The sequence below is a fragment of the Coregonus clupeaformis genome, chromosome 6 (genome assembly GCF_020615455.1).
Source record: "Coregonus clupeaformis isolate EN_2021a chromosome 6, ASM2061545v1, whole genome shotgun sequence".
In the NCBI taxonomy this organism is placed as follows: domain Eukaryota; kingdom Metazoa; phylum Chordata; class Actinopteri; order Salmoniformes; family Salmonidae; genus Coregonus; species Coregonus clupeaformis.
In genome coordinates, this window is record NC_059197.1 from 32,427,230 (window position 1) to 32,447,229 (window position 20,000).

Here is a 20,000-nt window from a genome sequence, read left to right on the forward strand (position 1 = left end):
AGATGAGGGATAGAGAGAGAGAGAGAGAGAGAGGGAGAGAGAGAGATGAAAGAGAGAGAGAGAGAGGGAGCGAGAGAGAGATGAGAGAGAGAGATAAGAGAGAGAGAGATAGAGAGAGGGGGGAGAATGAGAGAGAGAGGAGAGAGAGAGAGAGATAGAGAGAGAGAGACAGAAAGAGAGAGGAGAGAGAGAGAGAGAAAGAGAAAGAGAGAGAGAGCAGAGAGAGTGAGAGAGAGAGAGAGGAGAGGAGAGAGCAGACAAAGAGAGAGAGCGAGAGAGAGAGAGAGAGAGAGAGAGAGAGAGAGAGAGAGAAAGAAAGAAAGAAAGAAAGAAAGAAAGAAAGAAAGAAAGAAAGAAAGAAAGAAAGAAAGAAAGAAAGAGGAGAGAGAGAAAGAGAAAGAGAAAGGGAGAGAGAGAGTTGTAGGAGGGTATGGCTAGGTCCTCTGAGTCTATTTGCAAATAGGATCTAAAGACTTACCATAAGCCCTCTAACCCCACTCTCTCTCTCTCTCTCTCTCTCTCTCTCTCTCTCTCTCTCTCTCTCTCTCTCTCTCTCTCTCTCTCTCTCTCTCTCTCTCTCTCTCTCTCTCCCTCTCCATGTATGTATGTCTCTTCTCTCTAAGACATTCACTCTGTCTTCCTCTCTGCACCTAGCAGCACTGCTTTGTTCTACTTCTCTTTTGTGCCCCCCAAGAGTTCCGACGTGTTTCTGCTCGAGGCACAGACCCCACCCTATCCCACAATGCACTAGGGGAAAACTGCTTCCTCTGCATGTGTGTATGTGTATGTGTGTGAGGCAGACAGGCAGAGCAGGTGTGTGTATGTGTGTGCATGCCAAGCTGGCCTCTTGTTGCCATGCCAACCTTTTAATTAACATAGTCATAATCATTTCAGCACCTACACTGTTAGCAGCATGAAGAATAGCGATAGACTCACATGTCATGTTATCCTATCTAATGTTAAACTCATTACATTTAATTTATATTCAATTCTATTTATCCCTTCAGTAACCTTACCTGAATAGCAGAGTGATCATCATCATCATCATCATCATCATCATCATCGCCACCATGCTCTTCATTCACTTAGTAACTGGGAGATAGGTATGTACACACATCAGGAGAAAAGTCAATCAGCATCTTGTATAACTGTTTCTACCAATCCATGTGTCCCTAAGTGCTGAACAGCAACCCGGCGCTAAACGTCCTATCAGGGACTAGATGGGATCATGCTATCACGCTAATAGGATCTCACTAAAGAGTGAGAGAGTAATGTTTAGTCTGAAGCTACTTTTAAAGCCAAGAAGAAAAATACATTACAATGATATATTTTACTTCATGACTGAATGCTAAGTTAAGGCTACCAAGCTTGCTAGGACAGAACAGAACAGATCCAGCTGAAACTTCAATTAACACTGAGGTGTGAAGTGAGAGGTGTCAAAGCCCTTGAGCCCAACAATGGCAGGAGAGTTTCACAGCGTACCCCAAATGCTGAGGCTTTGAAGCCCCCTCCCGCTGTTCAGAGGTCATCACAATACAGTACCCTCTGGATGTAAAACATGAGAAGGCATGGAAAGAGTACAAAAAGAAGCTCCTTATGGAAAATCAATAGACTCTTTTTGCTGACTATTATAAAAATGGGAACATAAGCAACTTCATCTTCCACACAGACCATCCCCTGGCATGGTGCAGTGCTATATTAACACACTACCCCTCTGTTAAGAGGGGGGGGTGTTAGCGATGGGTGGAAACTCAGGATACTAGACAACAAGGACTCAGCGTCAACCAATGTCAACCTGTACATGTCTGGAACAGTATTGGTACAGGGCAACCCCAAACAGTTTCAGCTGGACTTTCACATAATCAAAGAAATAGCTCAGCAGGAGAAGCTCTCTCTTGAGAAAGATACCCCCACCCCAAGCGTGTCAGACCAGACCTCTTCATTATATAACCCCACAGACGAGCAACCCCAAGCGGAATGTCAACTTCCAAGCACAGAGTACTACTCCCTCATTGAAATGAAGGATACATTCACCCAGCTGGAGGTAAGGCAGGTGGAGCTGGAACAGCAGGTGAACACACTCCAGTCAGCACAAAAAATTGTCCAGCTCAACAACACCCCCTCAACCAGACCCGGAGAGCTGGAGGTGGAGAGAGACATATCTGCACTCTGGACTGTGGTGAGACAACATCAACAGGAGAAAGAGCAGGACCAGGAGAAGAACAGAGCACTAGAGGAGAGGATCAGAGTGCTGAAGGAGAAGGTGAGGGGGATGGCGTGTGACAGAGAACATCCCATTAGAGAGCTGGCCATCCCCGCAGAGAAGCCAGCAGAACAGCCCACCTCAGATCCTGGCCAAAGTCTCGACACCGCAGCAGAACAGTCCACCCCAGACCCTGACCATAGCCTCGACATCACAGCAGGACAGACAAATGAAGAACCCCAAGCCCAGGGGATCCCACCCCCTCTGAGCACCCCCCCTGTCAGCCACCCTGATAGCCCTCCTGACAACCCCCCCCACACCCACTGAGGACATACACAAGCCACAGATTGTACTCCTTATGGACTCAAACGGGAAATATATACAAGAAAATAAACCTTTTCCCAAACATACAGTGTTTAAACTCTGGTGTCCAGACACCCAGCGCGCCCTAGACCTTCTGTCTGAGGACCAACTATGGTCACCCAGCCACATAATAATACACACGAGCACAAACGACCTGAGAGCACAGCAGGAATGGGTGGCCACAGCACTCAAGGGAGTGATAGAAAAAGCTTCTTCTACTTTCCCCAACGTACAAGTGGTTATCTCCACCCTGCTACCACGAAAATACTTCCACCCTGCTACCATACAGCGGGTAAACCAAGTACTTCCCGCGACTGTGCCTCAAAACCAAATGTTTACCTGGCCCACCACTCCACCCTGGACTTGAACAGCCTTTACAACCAAGTCCACCTATACAAGGCAGCAGTGCCCACCTTACCCCGGACCCTAAAAGGGTACCCCACCCCCCTCTCCGGAACTACACCTACAGAGAGATGAACCTGGAGAAGAGTCCCCTAAGCAAGCTGGTCCTGGGGCTCTGTTCACAAACACAAACAGACCCCACAGAGCCCCAGGACAGCAACACAATTAGACCCTACCAAATCATGAGAAAACAATAAGATAATTACTTGACACATTGGAAAGAACAAACAAAAAAACAGCGCAAACTAGAATGCTATTTGGCCCTAAACAGAGAGTACACAGTGGCAGAATACCTGCCCACTGTGACTGACCCAAACTTAAGGAAAGCTTTGACTATGTACAGACTCAGTGAGCATAGCCTTGCTATTGAGAAAGGCCACCTTAGGCAGACCTGACTCTCAAGAGAAGACAGGCAATGTGCACACTGCCCACAAAATGAGGTGGAAACTGAGCTGCACTTCCTAACCTCCTGCCAAATGTATGACCATATTAGAGACACATATTTCCCTCAGATTACAGACCCACCCACAAAGAATTTGAAAACAAATCCAATTTTAATAAACTCCCATATCTAACTATCTAAATACCACAGTGTGCCATCACAGCGGCAAGATTTGTGACCTGTTGCCACAAGAAAAGGGCAACCAGTGAAGAACAAACACCATTGTAAATACAACCCATATTTATGATGATTTATTTTCCCATTTGTACTTTAACTATTTGCACATTGTTATAACACTGTATATATACTTAATATGACATTTGAAATGTCTTTATTCTTTTGGAACTTCTGAGTGTAATGTTTACTGTTAATATTTATTGTTTATTTCACTTTTGTTTACTATCTACTTCACTTGCTTTGGCAATGTTAACATACGTTTCCCATGCCAATAAAGCCCTTAAATTGAAATTGAAATTGAATTGAGAGAGAGAGAGTGAGAGAGAGAGAGAGAGAGAGATAGTGACAGACAGACAGACAGACAGAGAGGGTTGGAGACAGGGAATCATCTCTCTCTCCCTCACACACCCGTCCCAGTCACTAATAAGTCTCCATTGATGAGAAAGACCAGTCACTCCTCAGTAACCATCCGTCCTCTCTAACTCACCAGAGTTAATTATAATTATGCTTGTTAATTGAATATCAGCGTTCTTTAGCCCCGCTCTGTGAAAATGGGTGATATTCCCAAATTAAAGATTGTTCCAGGTCGGCACACTTCTGTCCGATGCTCCAAATAGGGGTGGTGTGTGGAAGCTTTGGATCCCCCCATGAAACCTTCACACACTCCGTTTAACTCTGTATAATTGCATTACGTCCCTACACACACACACACACACACACGGACACGCACACGCACACACACACACATAACCACACGCACACAGAACCACACACACACTCTGTCATCATAGTGGTCTCTGTCATCATAGTGGTCTCTGTCATCATAGTGGTCTCTGTCATCATAGTGGTCTCTGTCATCATAGTGGTCTCTGACTTGTGGTCAGACTCGCTCAGGTGGAACAAACTTAAACTTGTGCCTTTTTTCAATGCTGAATTGATGTATTTGAGGAAACAAAAAGCTGTCAATGTATTTTTTGGCAAACATCCTTTGGCAATTTAAAAGTAATCAAATGTTTTAAGTGTGTGTTTCTCAGTGTGTATCAATCCTTTCTGCCTTGCTCTGGTCTGTTGTTATGGGTTTCCCTAAATGCTTCGTCACGCCACTAAATTGTCTCAGTGCATGTTTACTCCATCAGTATGTGTGTGTGTACAGTATGTGTGTGTTCAGTATGTGTGTGTGTGTGTTCAGTATGTGTGTGTGTGTGTTCAGTATGTGTGTGTGTGTGTGTGTGTGTGTGTGTGTGTGTGTGTGTACAGTATGTGTGTGTGTACAGTATGTGTGTGTGTTCAGTATGTGTGTGTGTGTGTTCAGAATGTGTGTGTGTGTACAGTATGTGTGTGTTCAGTATGTGTGTGTGTTCAGAATGTGTGTGTGTACAGTATGTGTGTGTTCAGTATGTGTGTGTGTGTACAGTATGTGTGTGTTCAGTATGTGTGTGTGTGTACAGTATGTGTGTGTTCAGTATGTGTGTGTGTGTACAGTATGTGTGTGTTCAGTATGTGTGTGTGTGTACAGTATGTGTGTATGTTCAGTATGTGTGTGTGTGTACAGTATGTGTGTGTGTTCAGTATGTGTGTGTACAGTATGTGTGTGTGTTCAGTATGTGTGTGTGTGTGTACAGTATGTGTGTGTGTTCAGTATGTGTGTGTGTACAGTATGTGTGTGTGTTCAGTATGTGTGTGTGTTCAGTATGTGTGTGTGTGTACAGTATGTGTGTGTGTTCAGTATGTGTGTGTGTACAGTATGTGTGTGTGTTCAGTATGTGTGTGTGTACAGTATGTGTGTGTGTACAGTATGTGTGTGTGTACAGTATGTGTGTGTGTACAGTATGTGTGTGTGTGTTCAGTATGTGTGTGTGTGTGTGTGTTCAGTATGTGTGTGTGTACAGTATGTGTGTGTGTACAGTATGTGTGTGTGTACAGTATGTGTGTGTGTTCAGTATGTGTGTGTGTACAGTATGTGTGTGTGTTCAGTATGTGTGTGTGTTCAGTATGTGTGTGTGTTCAGTATGTGTGTGTGTTCAGTATGTGTGTGTGTTCAGTATGTGTGTGTGTACAGTATGTGTGTGTGTGTGTACAGTATGTGTGTGTGTACAGTATGTGTGTGTGTGTTCAGTATGTGTGTGTGTTCAGTATGTGTGTGTGTTCAGTATGTGTGTGTGTGTACAGTATGTGTGTGTGTACAGTATGTGTGTTTGTTCAGTATGTATGTGTGTGTTCAGTATGTGTGTGTGTACAGTATGTGTGTGTGTTCAGTATGTGTGTGTGTTCAGTATGTGTGTGTTCAGTATGTGTGTGTGTACAGTATGTGTGTGTGTTCAGTATGTGTGTGTGTTCAGTATGTGTGTGTGTACAGTATGTGTGTGTTCAGTATGTGTGTGTGTTCAGTATGTGTGTGTGTACAGTATGTGTGTGTATAGTATGTGTGTGTGTACAGTATGTGTGTGTACAGTATGTGTGTGTGTTCAGTATGTGTGTGTGTTCAGTATGTGTGTGTTCAGTATGTGTGTGTGTACAGTATGTGTGTGTGTTCAGTATGTGTGTGTGTTCAGTATGTGTGTGTGTACAGTATGTGTGTGTTCAGTATGTGTGTGTGTTCAGTATGTGTGTGTGTACAGTATGTGTGTGTATAGTATGTGTGTGTGTACAGTATGTGTGTGTGTTCAGTATGTGTGTGTGTACAGTATGTGTGTGTATAGTATGTGTGTGTGTTCAGTATGTGTGTGTGTTCAGTATGTGTGTGTGTACAGTATGTGTGTGTTCAGTATGTGTGTGTGTTCAGTATGTGTGTGTGTACAGTATGTGTGTGTGTTCAGTATGTGTGTGTGTTCAGTATGTGTGTGTGTACAGTATGTGTGTGTGTTCAGTATGTGTGTGTGTACAGTATGTGTGTGTGTTCAGTATGTGTGTGTGTACAGTATGTGTGTGTGTGTTCAGTATGTGTGTGTGTGTTCAGTATGTGTGTGTTCAGTATGTGTGTGTGTACAGTATGTGTGTGTGTGTTCAGTATGTGTGTGTGTTCAGTATGTGTGTGTGTGTTCAGTATGTGTGTGTTTGTCTTAATACTCCCTGAGGAGTAGGGTGTGTTTTTACGGCTCATTGGGCTGCAGTGGATTCTGTGGTTCATTACAGCCCAAATAAATAAACTAGGGTTGCAAAGCTACCAGTAGTTTACCAAAGTTACTGGAATCGTCAGTAATTTGAGTAATTAACAGAAAATCTATGGCAATCTATTGTAACTTTGGTATTTATACTTGAATAACTTTTTTTTAAATGTATTCGTATTTTGCATTCATTTTGTATATATGTGTCCATATTGTCCATGAGTTTCTAGTGGATAGACCATATGGTTCAAGAGAAAATAGCCTAATTAATGAAAAAAGCATCTTATTAAAAATGCCATTATTTTATAATATTATAATATTTGCGACTCACAGTCATGCATTCATACAGTAAGGGAAAAAAGTATTTGATCCCCTGCTGATTTTGTAAGTTTGCCCACAGACAAAGAAATGATCAGTCTATAATTTTAATGGTAGGTTTATTTGAACAGTGAGAGACAGAATAACAACAACAAAAATCCAGAAAAATGCATGTAAAAAATGTTATAAATTGATTTGCATTTTATTGAGGGAAATAAGTATTTGACCCCCTCTCAATCAGAAAGATTTCTGGCTCCCAGGTGTCTTTTATACAGGTAACGAGCTGAGATTAGGAGCACACTCTTAAAGGGAGTGCTCCTAATCTCAGTTTGTTGCCTGTATAAAAGACACCTGTCCACAGAAGCAATCAATCAATCAGATTCCAAACTCTCCACCATGGCCAAGACCAAAGAGCTCTCCAAGGATGTCAGGGACAAGATTGTAGACCTACACAAGGCTGGAATGGGCTACAAGACCATCGCCAAGCAGCTTGGTGAGAAGGTGACAACAGTTGGTGCGATTATTCACAAATGGATGAAACACAAAATAACTGTCAATCTCCCTCGGCCTGGGGCTCTATGCAAGATCTCACATCGTGGAGTTGCAATGATAATGAGAACGGTGAGGAATCAGCCCAGAACTACACAGGAGGATCTTGTCAATGATCTCAAGGCAGCTGGGACCATAGTCACCAAGAAAACAATTGGTAACACACTACGCCGTGAAGGACTGAAATCCTGCAGCGCCCGCAAGGTCCCCCTGCTCAAGAAAGCACATATACAGGCCCGTCTGAAGTTTGCCAATGAACATCTGAATGATTCAGAGGAGAACTGGGTGAAAGTGTTGTGGTCAGATGAGACCAAAATCGAGCTCTTTGGCATCAACTCAACTCGCCGTGTTTGGAAGAGGAGGAATGCTGCCTATGACCCCAAGAACACCATCCCCACCGTCAAACATGGAGGTGGAAACATTATGCTTTGGGGGTGTTTTTCTGCTAAGGGGACAGGACAACTTCACCGCATCAAAGGGACGATGGACGGGGCCATGTACTGTCAAATCTTGGGTGAGAACCTCCTTCCCTCAGCCGGGGCATTGAAAATGGGTCGTGGATGGGTATTTCAGCATGACAATGACCCAAAACACACGGCCAAGGCAACAAAGGAGTGGCTCAAGAAGAAGCACATTAAGGTCCTGGACCAGGTCTCCAGACTTTAATCCCATAGAAAATCTGTGGAGGGAGCTGAAGGTACGAGTTGCCAAACGTCAGGCTCGAAACCTTAATGACTTGGAGAAGATCTGCAAAGAGGAGTGGGACAAAATCCCTCCTGAGATGTGTGCAAACCTGGTGGCCAACTACAAGAAACGTCTGACCTCTGTGATTGCCAACAAGGGTTTTGCCACCAAGTACTAAGTCATGTTTTGCAGAGGGGTCAAATACTTATTTCCCTCATTAAAATGCGAATCAATTTATAATATTTTTGACATGCGTTTTTCTGGATTTTTTGTTGTTGTTATTCTGTCTCTCACTGTTCAAATAAACCTACCATTAAAATTATAGACTGATCATGTCTTTGTCAGTGGGCAAACGTACAACATCAGCAGGGGATCAAATACTTTTTTCCCTCACTGTACCCTTCCTTTGCAACCCTAAAATAAACACTCGGAAGAAACACACACACACACACACTAGTGAGGCGCGGGTTGACTCATAACCGCGGTTATATCTGGGCAGAGGGCGGGTTTAGGGTCATGAAAGATTGTGTGGATGAAGGTCGGGTGGGTGGCGGGCGGGTGGGTGGGTGGGTGGGTGGGTGGGTTGCGGGCGGGCGGGTGGGTGGGCGGGTGGCGGGTGGGTGGCGGGCGGGTGGGTGGGTGGGTGGCGGGCGGGCGGGTGGGTGGCGGGCGGGCGGGTGGGTGGGTGGCGGGCGGGTGGGTGGGTGGGTGGCGTGCGGGTGGGTGGCGGGTGGGTGGGTGGGTGGCGGGCGGGTTGAATAAAGAGAAGACAATACCTTAAAAAACCTGAATCATTCAATTTATATCTATAGGCTACATTGAGGTTTTTCTTTCATTATTTTAGGCTATCTGGTATTATTGCGTAAATCTATAATATTTAGGGCCTAACTGTACGCACGCCAAGTAGCCGACACGCCATTAGCCAAATACTTTTGGGAACAGCAGAAAAAGTTAACATCGATCCACGGAGGCAAAAAGGACAATGTGGGAGTTTAATTCAGTAAGAGAAAAGCTGTGAAATGGAGAGTTGAAGATAAAGAGAAGGGAGGACCAGAAAAGTCATGTCTGGGAAAGATTTGGTGAAGTGGTAAAAGAGGATGATAGCAGTTCCTATGTTATGTGTGATGATTGTGAGGCGCGTTGCAAATTCAACAGTCACAAGATGGGGACTTCAAATAGGTCTAAGGCATGTCAAGGGAACTGTAGCCTGCTGCTCAGATGGGTTAAATAGAAACTGAAATCTGGACATTGACATTAGGTTTATAACGTTCCCACATAGCCTTCATATTAACTCCTGCAGAATTAAGCTTTTCATGCAGTAAAATTATACACCAAATATAGGAACAATTTTGGCTCGGGAACAGGAGTGGAGAAATATGATTTCTTTCAGCATCTTCAGAGAATGTGAATGCGCAGTTAGATGGCGTCTGTAGGTGCTGTCTTTATCAGCATCATAAAAACGGATAGGATTTCAACCACATAAAATATGCATCCAAACAGAACTGAAATCTTATCAGAAACATGTTGAGTTTTTTTCACAGCATTCTATTTCCTTACAACTGGTCAAACTGATGTCCATTGGACATTTTGCACAAAAAATCTTCCCAGTTTATTTTTTGTTAGCCTATTTCATTTTCTCCCCGGTCGCTAAACATCTTTGCGCCATGAAAGAAGCAGAGATGACAGAGAAAACTTTACCGATGTCAACTAGAAATTATTAGCAGAAACATAGTCCAGAAAAATGTGAACCCATGTCAAAAATTCATTCTGCCATCTCTGACTGTAGCCTACAGCACACACACACACACACACCGTTTGGGATGGTTTGATTGACATGACGTGTGTGAAAGATTTCTTTAGATTAGACGGAATCAAAGAATCGTATAATCATCCTGAGGAGTCCCTGTTCTGTTCTGCCCTTTTGTTGCCATGGAAATATTCCCTTCCATATTTGGAGAGATAGCTGACACCACTGCTGGAGTTATACAGTGTGTATGTGTGTGTGTTTGTGTGAGTGTGTGTGTGTGTGTGTAAGTGCGTGTGCGTGCAAGTGTGTGTGTGTGCATTTTTGCGTTAGTGTCTGGAGAGATACAGTACCCACTGGGCACAGACATCAATTCAACGTCTATTCCACAATGGTTCAACGTTGGTTCATTGAAACTACGTGGAAACAATGTTGATTCAACCAGTGTGTGCCCATTGGGTAGTGTTCTGAATTTCTCTTCCCTACTGCTATCCAGACAGGCAAGGCTAATATGCTACCAGGGTCAGATGCTAATGAATAGGTGCAGATAGAGTGGAGGTACACTATATATACAAAAGTATGTGGACACCCTTTCAAATTAGTGGATTCGGCTATTTCTGCCAGACCCGTTGCGGACACGGGTACAAAATCGAGCACACGGCCATGCAATCTCCATAGACAAACATTGGCAGTAGAATGGCCTTGCTGAAGACCTCAGTGACTTTCAACGTGGCACCGTCATAGGATGCCACTTTTCCAACAAGTCAGTTTGTCAAATGTATGCCCTGCTAGAGTTGCCCCGGTCAACTGTAAGTGCTGTTATTGTGAAGTGGAAACGTCTAGGAGCAACAACGGCTCAGCCGCGAAGCATTAAGGCACATCAGCTCACAGAACGGGACCGCCGAGTGCTGAAGAATAAAAATCGTCTGTCCTCGGTTGCAACACTCACTACCGAGTTCCAAACTGCCTCTGGAAGCAACGTCAGCACAAGAACTACGTCGGGAGCTTCATGAAATGGGTATCCATGGCCGAGCAGCTGCACACAAGCCTAAGATCACCATGCGCAATGCCAAGCGTCGGCTGGAGTGGTGTAAAGCTCGCTGCCATTGGACTCTGGAGCAGTGGAAACACGTTCTCTGGAGTGATGAATCACGCGTCGCCATCTGACAGTCCGACGGATTAATCTGGGTTTGGCGGATGCCAGGAGAACGCTACCTTGCCAAATGCGTAGTGCCAACTGTAAAGTTTGGTGGAGGAGGAATAATGGTCTGGGACTGTTTGTCATGGTTCGGGCTAGGCCCCTTAGTTCCAGTGAAGGGAAATCTTAACTCTACAGCATACAATGCATTGTAGATGATTCTGTGCTTCCAACTTTGTGGTAACAGTTTGGGGAAGGCCCTTTCCTGTTTCAGCATGACAATGCCCCTGTGCACAAAGCGAGGTCCATACAGAAATAGTTTGTCGAGATCGGTGTGGAAGAACTTGACTGGCACCTCAACCCCATCAAACACCTTTCGGATTAATTGGAACACCGACTGCGAGCCAGACCTAATCGCCCAACATCAATGCCTGACCTCACTAATGCTCTTGTGGTTGAATGGAAGCAAGTCCCCGCAGCAATGTTCCAACATCTAGTGGAAAGCCTTCCCAGAAGATTGGAGGCTGTTATAGCAGCAAAGGAGGGACCAACCCCATATTAATGCCCATGATTTTGGAATGAGATGTTCGACGAGCAGGTGTCCACATACTTTTGTTCATGTAGTGTAGCTAGCTAGCTAACTAGTCACAGTCATAGAGTGCTTAACCTTGTAAAATCCCTCACCTTCCCTGAGACCTGAAGTAACTGTCAACCTGAAGCAAAAGAACGGAGTAACTTCTTCCCCTATAACACGAGATCCTCTTGGCACTAGACCCAACAGCCTAGCTTAGAGCCACACTCAGAGCAGCACAGTGGAGATCAGCCTTCACTACGATGGTGAGCGCAGAGATTGACAGCCTCAGCTCAAGTGCTTGTGTGTGAGTGTGTGTGTTGTGTGTGAGTGTGAGTGTGTGTGTGTGTGAGTGTGTGTGTGTGTGTGAGTGTGTGTGAGTGAGTGTGTGTGTTGTGTGTGTGTGTTGTGTGTGTGTGTTGTGTGTGAGTGTTGTGTGTGAGTGTGTGTGTGTTGTGTGTGAGTGTGAGTGTGTGTGTGTGTGAGTGTGCGTGTGTGTGAGTGTGTGTGAGTGAGTGTGTGTGTTGTGTGTGTGTGTTGTGTGTGTGTGTGTTGTGTGTGAGTGTGTATGTGTTGTGTGTGTGTGTTGTGTGTGAGTGTGTGTGAGTGTGTGTGTGTTGTGTGTGTGTTGTGTGTGTGCCGTGCAATAGGGATTGCGTCGTCCGTGGATGATGATGATGGCAGAAGTGAGTGCTACAGGGCCATAGTCATTTAGGCAGGTTACCTTAAGCAGGGCCTTTTCTCTGTAATGCTCCTCTCCAGTCAGTTTGTTATCATTTACTTGTTAATTTAGTTTTGATTAAAGTAGCGCTGATTCATGTCATTTAATTTGTAAAATAATGGAAATTCAATATGCTCTGTGCTGAACATCGGAGAAACGGACTGCATGTAATTAAACCCCTGTGAATTGAAGGGGAAGACAAAAGAGAGAGAGAGAAAGAGAGAGAATGATAGAGAGAAAGAGAACGAGAGAGAGAAAGAGAGAGATGAGAGAAAGAGAGAGAGATAAATGGAGGACTGTGTGTGAAAGAGAGAGAGATAGTAGGAAGAGACTGTGTATGAGAGAGAGAGAGAGAGAGAGGGAGAGGGAGAGGGAGAGGGAGAGGGAGAGGGAGAGAGTGAGAGAGAGAGACAGAGAGGGAGAGTGAGTGAGAGAGAGAGAGAGAGAGAGAGAGAGAGAGAGAGAGGAGAGTGAGTGAGTGAGAGAGACAGAGAAGGAGAGTGAGATGGTGGCTATCTGTGTGTGTGTGTGTGTGTGTGTGTGTGTGTGTGTGTGTGTGTGTGTGTGTGTGTGTGTGTGTGTGTGTGTGTGTGTGTGTGTGTGTGTGTGTATAATCTCTAGATGCTGGGTTGTTTGTCTTAGTAAGCCTATATATAATGATAATGGCGCGGGAGGGGATGGCTGCCGTTTTACGGGCTCCTAACCAACTGTGCTATTTTGTTTGTTTTTTCACATTGTTTTTAACTTATTTTGTACATAAAGTTGCTGCTACCGTCTCTTATGACCGAAAATAGCTTCTGGACATCAGAAAAGCGATTACTTACCTCAAACTGGACGAATAATTTTTCTTTAACGAATCCGACGCAAAGGATATACTGCTTTCAGGAGAACAGGCCCAAATCCCCATAATTGGTGTGAAGAAAAGGCGAAGATATAGAGGGAGAAGGTCGGGGTGCCTTGTTAGGATTCGTAGGTGAGTGAGTAAATCGCCAATACCATTGGTTCAATTGGCCAACGTGCAATCACTGGAAAACAAACTCGATGATCTACGGTTGAGACTATCCTACCAACGGGACATTAAAAACGGTAATATCTTATGTTTCACCGAGTCGTGGCTGAACGACGACATGGATAATATAGAGCTGGCTGGGTTTTCTGTGCATCGGCAGGACAGAGTATCTACGTCTGGTAAGACGAGGGGCGGGGGTGTGTGTCTATTTGTCAATAACTGCTGGTGCGCGATGTCTAATATTAAAGAAGTCTCGAGGGATTGCTCACCTGAGGTAGAATAACTCATGTTTAGCTGTACACCCACTATCTACCAAGAGAGTTCTCACCTATATTATTCGTAGCCGTCTATTTACCACCACAAAATGGTGGTAAATGCTGGCACTAAGACCGCACTCAACGAGCTGTATAAGGCCATAAGCAAACAAGAAAAAATGCGTTAAAGAAGCGGCGCTCCTTTAACGCAGGCAAACTTAAATCAGTTTTACCTAATTTCTACCAGACTGTCACATGTGCAACCAGAGGGAAAAAAAACTCTAGACCACCTTTACTCCACACACAGAGACGCATACAAAGCTCTCCCTCGCCCTCCATTTGGCAAATCTGACCATAATTCTATCCTCCTGAATTGTTCAATACGGAAGTGGTCAGATGATGTTGATGCTACGCTACAGGACTGTTTTGCTAGCACAGACTGGAATATGTTCCGTGACTCATCCAATAACCAATGAGGAGTATACCACCTCAGTCACCGGCTTCATCAATAAGTGCATTGAAGACGTCGTCCCCACAGTGACCGTACGTACATATCCCAACCAGAAGCCATGGATTACAGACAACATCCGCACCGAGCCAAAGTGAAGAGTTGCCGCTTTCAAGGAGCGGGACACTAATCCGGACTCTTATGAGAAATCCCGCTATGCCCTCAGACGAACCATCAAACAGGCAAAGCATCAATACAGGATTAAGATTGAATCCTACTACACCGGCTCTGACGCTCATCGGGTGTGGCCGGGCTTGCAAACTATTACGGACTACAAAGGGAAACCCAGCCGGGAGCTGCCCAGTGACGTGATCCTACCAGACGAGCTAAATACCTTTCATGCTCGCTTCGAGGCATGCAACACTGAAGCATGCTTGAGAGCACCAGCTGTTCCGGACGACTGTGTGATCACGTTCTCCGTAGCTGATGTGAGCAAGACCTTTAAACCCGTCAACATTCACAAGGCCGCGGGGCCAGATGGATTACCATGGCGTGTACTCAGAGCATGCGCGGACCAACTGGCAAGTGTCTTCACTGACAATTTCAACCTCTCCCTGACCAAGTCTTTAATACCCACATGTTTCAAGCAGACCACCATAGTCCCTGTGCCCAACAATGCGAAGGTAACCTGCCTAAATAACTACCTCCCCGTAGCACTCACGTTGGAAGCCATGAAGTGCTTTGAAAGGCTGGTCATGGCTCACATTAACACCATCATCCCGGAAACCCTAGACCCACTCCAATTCGCATACCGCCCCAACAGATCCACAGATGACGCAATCTCAATCGCACTCCACACTGCCCTTTCACACCTGGACAAAAGGAACACCTATGTGAGAATGCTGTTCATTGACTGTAGCTCAGCGTTCAACACCATAGTGCCCACAAAGCTCATCAATAAGCTAAGGACACTGGGACTAAACACCTCCCTCTGCAACTGGATCCTGGACTTCCTGACGGGCTGCCCCCAGGTGGTAAGGGTAGGCAACAACACATCTGCCACGCTGATCCTCAACACGGGGGCCCCTCAGGGGTGCGTGCTTAGTCCCCTCCTGTACTCCCTGTTCACCCACGACTGCGTGGCCAAGCACGACTCCAACACCATCATTAAGTTTGCTGACGACACAACAGTGGTAGGCCTGATCACCAACAACAATGAGACAGCCTATAGGGAGGAGGTCAGAGACCTGGCAGTGTGGTGCCAGGACAACAACCTCTCCCTCAACGTGATCAAGACAAAGGAGATGATCATGGACTACAGGAAAAGGAGGGCCGAACAGGCCCCCATTAACATCGATGGGGCTGTAGTGGAGCGGGTCGAGACTTTCAAGTTCCTTGGTGTCCACATCACCAACAAACTATCATGGTCCAAACACACAAAAACAGTCGTGAAGAGGGCACGACAACACCTTTTCCCCCTCAGGAGACTAAAAATATTTGTCATGGGTCCCCAGATCCTCAAAAAGTTCTAGAGCTGCACCATCGAGAGCATACTGACCGGTTGCATCACCGCCTGATATGGCAACTGCTCGGCATCCGACCGCAAGGCGCTACAGAGGGTAGAGCGTACGGTCCAGTACATCACTGGGGCCAAGCTTCCTGCCATCCAGGACCTCTATACCAGGCGGTGTCAGAGGAAGGCCCAAAAAATTGTCAAGGACTCCAGTCACCCAAGTCATAGACTGTTCTCTCTGCTACCGCACGGAAAGCGGTACCGGAGCGTCAAGTCTAGGTCCAAAAGGCTCCTTAACAGTTTCCCCAAGCCATAAGACTGCTGAACTATTAATCAAATGGCCACCCGGACTATTTACATTGACCCCGCTTTTGTTTTTACACTGCTGCTACTCGCTGTTTATTATCTATGTATAGTCACTTTACCCCTACCTACATGTACATATTACCTGTACCCCCGCACATTGACTCGGTACTGGTACCCCCTGTATATAGCCTGGTTATTGTTATGTAATGTTTTTGTGTTACTTTGTATTTTATTTTTTACTTTATTTTATTTAGTAAATATTTTCTTAACTCTATTTCTTGAACTGCATTGTTGGTTAAGGGCTTGTAAGTAAGCATTTCACGGTAAGGTCTACACTTGTTGTATTCGGCGCATGTGACAAATAAAATTTGATTTGATTTGATTTACACAAGCCTATATACCCAATCAGGTCAACATCTCTCAAACCAAGGAATGAATAGCTAAATAAAACAGGCCAATACGGCAAATTAACAAATGTGCTTAGTTTGATGCACAGATAAACTGTACTTTCTCTGTGTGTTTTTACTGGAGGTACTGATAGAATAGTGTTTCTACTGGAGGTAATGAGAGAATAGTGTTTCTACTGGAGGTAATGCGAGAATAGTGTTTCTACTGGAGGTAATGAGAGAATAGTGTTTCTACTGGAGTTAATGAGATAATAGTGTTTCTACTGGAGGTCTGATAGAATAGTGTTTCTACTGGAGGTAATGAGATAATAGTGTTTCTACTGGAGGTAATGAGAGAATAGTGTTTCTACTGGAGGTAATGAGAGAATAGTGTTTCTACTGGAGTTAATGAGATAATAGTGTTTCTACTGGAGGTAATGAGATAATAGTGTTTCTACTGGAGGTAATGAGAGAATAGTGTTTCTACTGGAGGTACTGATATAATAGTGTTTCTACTGGAGGTAATGAGAGAATAGTGTTTCTACTGGAGGTAATGAGAGAATAGTGTTTCTACTGGAGGTAATGAGAGAATAGTGTTTCTACTGGAGGTAATGAGAGTATAGTGTTTCTACTGGAGGTCTGATAGAATAGTGTTTCTACTGGAGGTAATGAGATAATAGTGTTTCTACTGGAGGTAATGAGAGAATAGTGTTTCTACTGGAGGTAATGAGATAATAGTGTTTCTACTGGAGGTAATGAGAGAATAGTGTTTCTACTGGAGATAATGAGAGAATAGTGTTTCTACTGGAGGTGTTGAGAGTATAGTGTTTCTACTGGAGGTAATGAGAGAATAGTGTTTCTACTGGAGGTAATGAGAGTATAGTGTTTCTACTGGAGGTCTGATAGAATAGTGTTTCTACTGGAGGTAATGAGATAATAGTGATTCTACTGGAGGTACTGAGATAATAGTGTTTCTACTGGAGGTAATGAGATAATAGTGTTTCTACTGGAGGTAATAAGAGAATAGTGTTTCTACTGGAGGTAATGAGAGTATAGTGTTTCTACTGGAGGTAATGAGATAATAGTGTTTCTACTGGAGGTAATGAGATAATAGTGTTTCTACTGGAGGTAATGAGAGAATAGTGTTTCTACTGGAGGTAATGAGAGAATAGTGTTTCTACTGGAGGTAATGAGAGTATAGTGTTTCTACTGGAGGTCTGATAGAATAGTGTTTCTACTGGAGGTAATGAGATAATAGTGTTTCTACTGGAGGTACTGAGATAATAGTGTTTCTACTGGAGGTAATGAGATAATAGTGTTTCTACTGGAGGTAATGAGAGAATAGTGTTTCTACTGGAGATAATGAGATAATAGTGTTTCTACTGGAGGTAATGAGAGAATAGTGTTTCTACTGGAGGTAATGAGAGAATAGTGTTTCTACTGGAGGTAATGAGAGAATAGTGTTTCTACTGGAGGTAATGAGAGAATAGTGTTTCTATTGGAGGTACTGAGAGAATAGTGTTTCTACTGGAGGTACTGATAGAATAGTGTTTATATTGGAGGTACTGATATAATAATTGAAGGGCTTCATCTCGATGTTGTTTCTGTCTGGTCCTCTAGAGGTTCATTTTCCCTCAGGCTTTTAGGACGGCAACAAATAAATATTATTATGGTTATTGTTGGTTGGCTTTTATTCCCTTGGGAATATAACACATGCCAGTACTCACACAACCTGCTCCAGGGCTTTAAGCTGAATACAGTCGGATGGATAAACACCCCTAGGCATTTCATTAAGATGTGGATTTGATAGTTCAGATCTACATTTATGCATAGAGGACTAGGGGTTGATTGGGATACTAAATTCTCGAGTTGGGATTTTTCTATCAGGACTGACCACTGCCGAAAAGACAATATGAATCTGCTACGGTCAACCATGACAGAGTTATCTTAACTTAATAATTGTATTATTTTAGAAAGGAAAATGACTTCACAGAGCCTCTAGTGCAACTATTGCATCAATATTTTCCCCTGTTAAATACAAGTTATTGTAGGACAGTGTCTGTTTAACATTCAGTGGGGCTCGGACTTCTCTCCTGCTGTATGATCTGATCTGAGTGCAGCATGTGTTTTATCTTTCTATTGATTTAGCAGAGACCTTGCTTTTCACATTCACACAGACTATCGCCTCAGGGTCTGGAGCAATATTCTCTCTCTCTCTCTCTCTCTCTCTCTCTCTCTCTCTCTCTCTCTCTCTCTCTCTCTCTCTCTCTCTCTCTCTCTCTCTCTCTCTCTCTCTCTCTCTCTCTCTCTCTCTCTCTCTCTCTCTCTCAATTCAATTCAATTTCAATTTATTGGCATGGGAAACATGTTAACATTGCCAAAGCAAGTGCAGTAGATAGTAAAGAAAAGTGAAATAAACAATAAATATTAACAGTAAACATTACACTCAGAAGTTTCAAAAGAATAAAAGACATTTCAAATGTCATATTATGTATATATACAGTGTTGTAACAATGTGCAAAGAGTTCAAGTACAAATGGGAAAATAAATAAACATAAATATGGGATGTATTTACAATGGTGTTTGTTCTTCACACTCTCTATCTCTCTCTCTGTTTCTCTTTCGCTTCTCTCTTGTCTCTCCCCCATTCTCTCTCTCTCTCTCTCTCTCTCTCTCGCTTCTCTCTTGTCTCTCCATCATTCTGTCTCTCTCTCTGTGTGTCTCTCTCTCTCTCTCTCTCTCAGTTTCTCTCTCGCTTCTCTCTTGTCTCTCCCCCATTCTGTCTCTCTGTCTCTCTCTCTCTTGTCTTTCCCCCATTCTCTCTCTCTCTCTCTCAATTCAATTCAATTCAATTTAAGGGCTTTATTGGCATGGGAAACGTGTGTTAACATTGCCAAAGCAAGTGAAGTAGATAGTAAACAAAAGTGAAATAAACAATAAATATTAACAGTAAACATTACACTCAGAAGTTTCAAAAGAATAAAGACATTTCAAATGTCATATTATGTATATATACAGTGTTGTAACAATGTGCAAATAGTTAAAGTACAAATGGGAAAATAAATAAACATAAATATGGGTTGTATTTACAATGGTGTTTGTTCTTCACTAGTTGCCCTTTTCTTGTGGCAACAGGTCACAAATCTTGCAGCTGTGATGGCACACTGTGGTTTTTCACCTAGTAGATAAGGGAGTTTATCAAATTTGGGTTTGTTTTCGAATTCTTTGTGGATCGCTGTAATCTGAGGGAAATATGTGTCTCTAATATGGTCATACATTTGGCAGGAGGTTAGGAAGTGCAGCTCAGTTTCCACCTCATTTGGTGGGCAGTGTGCACATAGCCTGTCTTCTCTTGAGAGCCAGGTCTGCCTACGGCGGCCTTTCTCAATAGCAAGGCTATGCTCACTGAGTCTGTACATAGTCAAAGCTTTCCTTAAGTTTGGGTCAGTCACAGTGGTCAGGTATTCTGCCACTGTGTACTCTCTGTTTAGGGCCAAATAGCATTCTAGTTTGCTCTGTTTTTTTGTTTGTTCTTTCCAATGTGTCAAGTAATTCTCTTTTTGTTTTCTCATGATTTGGTTGGGTCTAATTGTGTTGTTGTTGTTGTTGTTGTTGTCCTGGGGCTGTGTGGGGTCTGTTTGTGTTTGTGAACAGAGGCCCAGGACAAG

General features: G+C 43.9%; 1 protein-coding gene across 3 annotated transcripts in view; it reads left to right on the forward strand.

Moving 5' to 3' along the window:
- The window catches only part of LOC121567809 (metabotropic glutamate receptor 5), a 93,284-nt gene that overhangs the window by 27,360 nt on the left and 45,924 nt on the right, over positions 1–20,000 (forward strand). The gene's annotated exons all lie outside the window — the stretch shown is intronic.